Source organism: Balaenoptera physalus (genome assembly GCF_965194825.1).
Source record: "Balaenoptera physalus genome assembly, chromosome: 4".
Taxonomy (NCBI): Eukaryota; Metazoa; Chordata; class Mammalia; order Artiodactyla; family Balaenopteridae; genus Balaenoptera; species Balaenoptera physalus.
The window spans coordinates 131,789,293-131,798,850 of record NC_138891.1 but is presented as its reverse complement, the minus strand read 5'-3'; positions in this window follow the sequence as shown (position 1 = coordinate 131,798,850).

Genomic DNA, 9,558 nt, shown 5'->3' with positions numbered 1-9,558 from the left:
GTTGAAAGTTGCCAAAAGTTATTCAGCATTTATGGCAATAGTAATATGATTTTTCTCCTTGAATCAATTAATGTGATGCATTATATTGTGTCCTTATATCGACATCACTTATATTCTTCAAGTAAATTCCATTTCCTTATGATGTATTGTTTTTATGATGGTATTAGATTCTATTTGCTAATATTTTATGCAGAATTTATGCATATGTAGTCAGAAGTAATATTAGTCTGTAATTTTCTTTCATGTGTGCCTTTTTCTTCATTGAATTTAGATAAACGTTATATTAGATAAGTGATTCAAAAAACGTATTTGGAGACTTCATTCATTTTCAATGCTCTTGAACAATTTATGTTGCATAAGGATTATGTCTTAGAATTTTTGGTAAACTAGCCTTTGAAACTAATGGAACCTCCAGCTTTTTGTGTGTGGAGCAGTTCTTCCTTTTTCTTCTCAAAAATTAATCTTTAATATTTCTATCTCTAATGGGTTCAATTCTAGTAAAACTTTTCCGCTAGAAAATTATGTATCTTATTCAGGGTTTTCAATTTAAAAAAATTTTTTTAAATATTAAATTAATTTTTATTAGAGTACAGTTGATTTACAATGCTGTGTTAGTTTTGCAGTACAGCAAAGTGAATCAGTTATACATGTACATATATCCACTCTCTTTAGGATTCTTTTCCCATATAGGTCATTACAGAGCATTGAGGGGATTTTCAAATTTATTTGAGTAAAAGTCTACAGAGACGATTTCTCCCCTCTTTCGCTGTCTCTCTCTCTTCCTCTATGTAATTATATATGTTTACTTACATTTATATTATATTATATATATATTAGTTCATTTTATTTATATTTTTCTTCTTCCTTTAAAAAATTAATTTAGCTGGTAGTTTTTCTATTTTTTATTTGTTTCCAATGACCATAATTTTGCATAATTAATTATTCTATTGTTTTTCTACAAATTTCTGTGCTTTATCTGATCAATAGCTGTTTTGATCTTTATTATACCTTCTTTCTGCTTTCTTTTAGTTTACTTGTTTGTACTTTTATTGCATACTTGTATTTTACTTATATATGTGCTTAAAACTAAATTTTTTTCTGCTATCTTTGTAATGTACAACCCATACTATAATATGTAGCGTTTTCACTATCATTACCACCATTTAAAAATTCTGTGATTTGTTTGTATTTTTTTCACTCAAGACTTCATAGTTTTGTGTTTGTTTTAATTTCTGGGTTTTTATTGATTTATATTTATTAATTTCTATTTGTATTACATTAGTATTAGAGAATATTTTTATAATATTTCCTTCATGGATCTTCTTAATGCTTTCTTTGTGATATAATACATTTTTGTAATGTTTCATACGTGCTTGAGAATAACTTTTATTTTCTATTATCAAAATGTAAAGTTATATATAATTTTAAAGTCAGTCTCTATTGTTTATATTATTTTGGTCCTCCATATTATTACTTATGCTTTTCCATTTTATCTGTCTTGTTCTGGCATTGCTGTGTTCTTTTTGTCTCCACGCATCTCTAGTATATTTTGCTCTATAAAGGTGGTTGCCGTGTTGTTTTTTCATATACAATCGTAGCCATTATTTCTTTATTTTAAAGTGTCTTTAACTTTATAAGATGGCTACCATTGTTGTGTTTTATCATCTGGTCAGATTCTACTTTGATAACAGAGTTACAAACAACCGCTTTTTCATTCTCCTTTGACTGATATACATTTGCCTATACATTTTTAAAAAGATAATTTTGTAGAACAGTTGTAGATTTGCAGAAAACGTTATGCAGATAGCACAGAAAGTTCCCATAAATCCCACACCCAATTTGCCCTTTTATTAACATTTTACATTAGTATGGTGCACCTGTTACAACTAATAATAAATCTATATTGTTACATAATTACCAACTAAAGTCCATACTTTATTCAGAGTTCTTTAGTTTTTATTTAATGTATTTTTTTTTTTTTTCTAGGATACCATCTAGGGTACCTTATTGCATTTAGTCATATTGCTCCTCTTGACGAGACATGTTCTCAGACTTTCCCTAGCCCCAATCACCCTGACAATTTTCCAGCAGAACTGGTCAAGTGTTCTGTAGAAAGTCCTTCAACTGGGATCCATTCAACGTTTTTCTCATGATTGGAGTGGAATTATGGTGTTTGCAAGGAATGTGGCAGAGGTAAATTGCTATTTTCATTCCATCATATCAGGAATGCTATCAGCATAAGTTTTCACCGTTGATGTTGATTTTGAACTCTCTTAGATAGTGTTTGTCAAGTTTCTCCACTGTCAGAAACTTACTTAGTAAAAGATTCATGTATATCTTTTCATCTTGATAACTCAATGCTTTTTATTGCTGGGTTCATTGTATGGATGTACTGTATTTGTTTACCCATTTACTTCTTGAAGGATATTGCTTCCAGTTGCTGGTAATTATAACAAATCTGACATAAATATTCACATGCGGGTTTCTGAATAGAGAAAATTTTTCAAATCATTCGGGTATATATCAGAGAGAAAGGTTGCTGGATTATATGATATTTTGCTTTTTAAAAAACTGCCAAACTGCCTCACATAGTGGCTATACCCTTTTGCCTTCTCACCAACAATGAATGAGTGTTCTTGTTGCTTTTCATTCTTGTGAGCAGTTGGTATTGTCATTTTCTGGGATTTTATCCTTTTCAATAATTGCATAGTGGTATCTCATTATTGTATTATTTTGATACTTCTATTATTAGACTTTCTTAATAAAAGCTTTAAATATTTCTCTTGAAAACAGTTGACTCTTTGTGAGTCCAAATAATATTTTAAGAGGTAAATTAAGCTAGTTCATATTTATTAAGTTGCTATTAGGTTTAGTGTCAGCTCTGAAAAACTATTTTTTTGTTATAATTACTATTGTACTGTTATATTTACTCTGTTTCTTTCTCTATATATTTTATTTTATTTACTCAATATTTTAAAAATATCTTTAGCTATTTAGAAATGTTTTGATACTTTTTTAATGGTTGTCAGTGATTAATTATGTATTTTTTGTAAAAATGTCCTTAGCTCCTCATTTTCTTTTATTAAACTTTTTGCTAATTTTTCAGTTTTGAATAATGAATGTCAACTAGTATCATTTACTTAATCAAATATCAAATAACTTTTTCTCCCTTTTCTCTTCCCTCTTCTTTCATTTTTAGTTGTTTTAGTTTTACTTTCTCATGTTATATAATGTTTACATTTTCTTCTACTCTCATCCTCATCTTTGGTTTAGTCTTAGATACAAAATTAAATATATTAAATTCTCAAATCAGTCCTTTGCAAAAGTTTCTCCAGTTATCTCTGTTGGATTCTCAGTTGATTGATCAAGAGGCGCTTATGACTCCAATATTCTCTAGGTTCTTGCATAATTAAAAAATGTTTTTTCCCCATAACTGGCATAGTTGAAAGACAGAATAATTAGATATAAAACCTTGATTCACATTTTATTTGCTTGAGGTTTTTGAAAATATCGCAAAATTATTGCTTTGCTTTGTATATTGCCTTGGAGAAATCTGAAAAGGGTCTAATTCTTTTGTCATTGTAAATTATTTGATCTTTTCCTGGATGCCTTGAAGGTATTTTTCTCCATCTTTAAAGTTCACTTTTTATTGTGTTAAAAAATACATAACATAAATTTACCATTTTAATCATTTTTAAGTATACATTAAGCACATTAAGTACAATCACATTGTTGTGCAACCATTGCTATTGTCTTTTAACTAGAATATATCTTGAAGTTGTTCCTTGTGGGTCAGTTTTCCCAGGTAATGAATGGCTATAAAAATATGTACATTGACCTCACCGGGAAGGGGCAAGATGGCGGAAGAGTAAGACACGGAGATCACCTTCCTTCCCACAGATACAGTAGAAATACATCTACACGTGGAACTGCTCCTACAGAACACCCACTGAACGCTGGCAGAAGACGTCAGACCTCCCAAAAGGCAAGAAAATCCCCACATACTTGGGTAGGGCAAAAGAAAAAAGAAAAAGCAGAGACGAAAGAATAGGGACGGGACCTGCACCAGTGGGAGGGAGCTGTGAAGGAGGAAAGGTGTCCACACACTAGGAAGCCCCTTCGCGGGTGGAGACTGCGGGTGGCAGAGGGGGGAAGCTTCGGAGCCACGGAGGAGAGCACAGCCACAGGGGTGCGGAGGGCAAAGTGGAGAGATTCCCGCACAGGGGATCGGTGCCGACCGGCACTCACCAGGCCGAGAGGCTTGTCTGCTCAGCCGCCGGGGTGGGCGGGGGCAGGGAGCTGAGGCTCAGGCTTCGGTGCTAGCCGGGAGGGAGTCCGGGAAAAAGTCTGCAGCTGCCAAAGAGGCAAGAGACTTTTTCTTGCCTCTTTGTTTCACGGCGCGCAAGGAGAGGGGATTCAGAGTGCCGCCTAAACAAGCTCCAGAGACGGGCGTGAGCCGTGGCTATCAGCGCGGATCCCACAGTAACAGGGGCGCAGAGGGAAAAACGGAGAGATTCCCGCACAGAGGCTCGGCGCTGAGCAGTGCTCACCATCCCGAGAGGCTTGTCTGCTCCCCCACCAGGGCGGGCGGGGGCTGGGAGCTGAGGCTCGGGCTTCGGTCGGATCGCAGGGAGAGGACTGGGGCTGGCGGCGTGAACACAGCCTGAAGGGGTTAGCGCACCACAGCTGGCTGGGAGGGAGTCCAGGAAAAAGTCTGCAGCTGCCGAAGAGGCAAGAGACTTTTTCTTGCCTCTTTGTTTCGCGGCACACAAGGAAAGGGGATTCAGAGCGCCACCTAAACGAACTCCAGAGACGGGTGCGAGCCGCGGCTAACAGCGCGGACCCCAGAGACAGGCACGAGCCGTGGTTATCAGCGCAGACCCCAGAGACGGGCAGGATCGCTAAGGCTGCTGCTGCCGCCACCAAGAAGCCTGTGTGTGAGCACAGGTCACTCTCCACACCGCCCCTCCCGGGAGCCTGTGTAGCTCGCCTCTGCCAGGGTCCCGGGATCCAGGGACAACTTTCCCGGGAGAAGGCACGGCGTGCATCGGGCTGCTGCAACGTCATGCCGGCCTCTGCCATGCAGGCTCGCCCCGCCTCCTCCGTACCCCTCCCTCCCCACGGCCTGAGTGAGCCAGAGCCCCCGAAGCAGCTGCTCCTTTAACCCTGTCCTGTCTGAGTGAAGAACAGACGCCCTCAGGCGACCTATATGCAGAGGCGGGTCCAAATCCAAAGCTGAACCCCGGGACCTGTACGAAGAAAGAAGAGAAAGGGAAATCTCTCCCAGCAGCCTCAGAAGCAGCGGATTAAAGCTCCACAAACAACTTGATGGGTCTGCATCTGTTGAATACCTGAATAGACAATGAATCATCCCAAATTCAAGAGGTGGACTTTGGGAGCAGGATATATTAATTTTTCCCCTTTTCCTTTTTTTGTGAGTGTATATGTGTATGCTTCTGGGTGAGATTTTTGTCTGTATAGCTTTGCTTTCACCATTAGTCCTAGGGTTAGGTCCGTCCGTTTTTTTTTTTTTTTAACTTAAATTTTTTTTTCCTAATAAATAGTTTCTTAATAATATTTTCCTTATTTTCTATTTTTAGAAATTAAAAACTTTTTTGTAAGTTTTTTCATATTTTTTATTTTAAAAAAATTAAAAAAAAATTTTCTTAATAAATTTTTTTAAACTTTTTTCTTATTTTTTATTATAAAAAATTAATAAATCTATTTTTAAAAATTAAATTTTTTTTTTTCTGAATTCATTTATTCTTAATAATTTTTTGTCTTATTTTTTATTATAATAGCTTTATTTTATTTTATTTTATCCTCTTTCTTTCTTTCTATTTTTTTCTCCCTTTTATTCTGAGCCGTGTGGATGAAAGGCTCTTGGTGCTCCAGCCAGGCATCAGGGCTGTGCCTCTGAGGTGGGAGAGCCAACTTCAGGACACTGGTCCACAAGAGACCTCCCAGCTCCACGTAATACCAAACGCCAAAAATCTCTCAGAGATCTCCATCTCAACATCAAGACCCAGCTACACTCAATGACCAGCAAGCTACAGTGCTGGACACCCTATGCCAAACAACTAGCAAGACAGGAACACAGACCCATTCATTAGCAGAGAGGCTGCCTAAAATCATAATAAGGCCACAGACACCCCAAAACACGCCACCAGACGTGGACGTGCCCACCAGAAAGACAAGATCCAACCTCATCCACCAGAACACAGGCACTAGTCCCCTCCACCAGGAAACCTACACAACCCACTGAACCAACTTTAGCCACTGGGGACAGATACCAAAAACAACGGGAACTACGAACCTGCAGCCTGTGAAAAGGAGACCCCAAACACAGTAAGTTAAGCAAAATGAGAAGACAAAAAAGCACACAGCAGGTGAAGGAGCAGGGTCAAAACACACCAGAGCTAACAAATGAAGAGGAAATAGGCAGTCTACCTGAAAAAGAATTCAGAATAATGATAGTAAAGATGATCCAGAATGTTGGAAATAGAATAGACAAAATGCAAGAAACATTTAACAAGGACGTAGAAGAACTAAAGAGGAACGAAGCAACAATGAACAACACAATAAATGAAATTAAAAATACTCTAGACGGGATCAATAGCAGAATAACTGAGGCAGAAGAACGGATAAGTGACCTGGAAGATAAAATAGTGGAAATAACTACTGCAGAGCAGAATAAAGAAAAAAGAATGAAAAGAACTGAGGACAGTCTCAGAGACCTCTGGGACAATATTAAACGCACCAACATTCGAATTATACGGGTCCCAGAAGAAGAAGAGAAAAAGAAAGGGACTGAGAAAATATTTGAAGAGATTATAGTTGAAAACTTCCCCAATATGGGAAAGGAAATAGTTAATCAAGTCCTGGAAGCACAGAGAGTCCCATATAGGATAAATCCAAGGAGAAAAACGCCAAGACACATATTAATCAAACTATCAAAAATTAAATATAAAGAAAACATATTAAAAGCAGCAAGGGAAAAACAACAAATAACACACAAGGGAATCCCCATAAGGTTAACAGCTGATCTTTCAGCAGAAACTCTGCAAGCCAGAAGGGAGTGGCAGGATATATTTACAGTCATGAAGGAGAAAAACCTACAACCAAGGTTACTGTACCCAGCAAGGATCTCATTCAGATTTGATGGAGAAATTAAAACCTTTACAAACAAGCAAAAGCTGAGAGACTTCAGCACTACCAAACCAGCTTTACAACAAATGCTAAAGGAACTTCTCTAGGCAAGAAACACAAGAGAAGGAAAACACCTACAATAACAAACACAAAATATTTAAGAAAATGGGAATAGGAACATACATATCAATAATTACCTTAAATGTAAATTGATTAAATGCTCCCACCAAAAGACATAGACTGGCTGAAAGGGTACAAAAACAAGACCCATATATATGCTGTCTACAAGAGAACCACTTCAGACCTAGAGACACATACAGACTGAAAGTGAGGGGATGGAAAAAGATATTCCATGCAAATGGAAATCAAAAGAAAGCTGGAGTAGCAATTCTCATATCAGACAAAATAGACTTTAAAATAAAGACTATTACAAGAGACAAAGAAGGACACTCTATAATGGTCAAGGGATCAATCCAAGAGGAAGGTATAACAATTGTAAATATTTATGCACCCAACATAGGAGCACCTCAAGACATGAGGCAAATACTAACAGCCATAAAAGGGGAAATCGACAGCAACACAATCAACGTAGGGGACTTTAACACCCCACTTTCACCAATGGACAGATCATCCAAAATCAAAATAAATAAGGAAACACAAGCTTTAAATGATACTTTAAACAAAATGGACTTAATTGATATTTATAGGACATTCCACCCCAAAACAACAGAATACACATTTTTCTCAAGTGCTCATGGAACATTCTCCAGGATAGATCATATCTTGGGTCACAAATCAAGCCTCGGTAAATTTAAGAAAATTGAAATCGTATCAAGTATCTTTTCCGACCACAAAGCTATGATACTAGATATCAATTACAGGAAAAGATCTGTAAAAAATACAAACACATGGAGGCTACACAATACACTACTTAATAACGAAGTGATCACTGAAGAAATCAAAGGGGAAATCAAAAAATACCTAGAAACAAATGACAATGGAGACACGTCGACCCAAAACCTATGGGATGCAGCAAAAGCAGTTCTAAGAGGGAAGTTTATAGCAATACAAGCCTACATCAAGAAACAGGAAACATCTCGAATAAACAACCTAACCTTTCACCTAAAGCAATTAGAGAAAGAAGAGCAAAAAAACCCCAAAGCTAGCAGAAGGAAAGAAATCATAAAGATCAGATCAGAAATAAATGAAAAAGAAATGAAGGAAACAATAGCAAAAATCAATGAAACGAAAAGCTGGTTCTTTGAGAAGATAAACAAAATTGATAAGCCATTAGCCAGACTCATCAAGAGAAAAAGAGAGAAGACTCAAATCAATAGAATTAGAAATGAAAAAGGAGAAGTAACCACTGACACTGCAGAAATACAAAAGATCATGAAAGATTACTACAAGCAACTCTATGCCAATAAAATGGACAACTTGGAAGAAATGGACAGATTCCTAGAAATGCACAACCAACTGAGATTGAACCAGGAAGAAATAGAAAATATGAACAGACCAATCACAAGCACTGAAATTGAAACTGTGATTAAAAATCTTCCAACAAACAAAAGACCAGGACCAGATGGCTTCACTGGCGAATTCTATCAAACATTTAGAGAAGAGCTAACACCTATCCTTCTCAAACTCTTCCAAAATATTGCAGAGGGAGGAACACTCCCAAATTCATTCTACGAGGCCACATCACCTTGATACCCAAACCAGACAAAGATGTCACAAAGAAAGAAAACTACAGGCCAATATCACTGATGAACATAGATGCAAAAATCCTCAACAAAATACTAGCAAACATAATCCAACAGCACATTAAAAGGATTATACACCATGATCAAGTGGGGTTTATTCCAGGAATGCAAGGATTCTTCAATATACTCAAATTAATCAACGTGATACATCATATTAACAAATTGAAGGAGAAAAACCATATGATCATCTCAATAGATGCACAGAAAGCTTTTGACAAAATTCAACACCCATTTATGATAAAAGCCCTGAAGAAAGTAGGCATAGAGGGAACTTTCCTCAACATAATAAAGGCCATATATGACAAACCCACAGCCAACATTGTCCTCAATGGTGAAAAACTGAAACCATTTCTACTAAGATCAGGAACAAAACAAGGTTGCCCACTCTCACCACTATTATTCAACATAGTTTCAGAAGTGTTAGCCACAGCAATCAGAGAAGAAAAAGAAATAAAAGGAATCCAAATCGGAAAAGAAGAAGTAAAGCTGTCACTGTTTGCAGATGACATGATACTATACAGAGAGAATCCTGAAACTGCCACCAGAAAACTACTAGAGCTAATCAATGAATTTGGTAAAGTAGCAGGAGACAAAATTAATGCACAGAAATTTCTTGCATTCCTATATACTAATGATGAAAAATCTG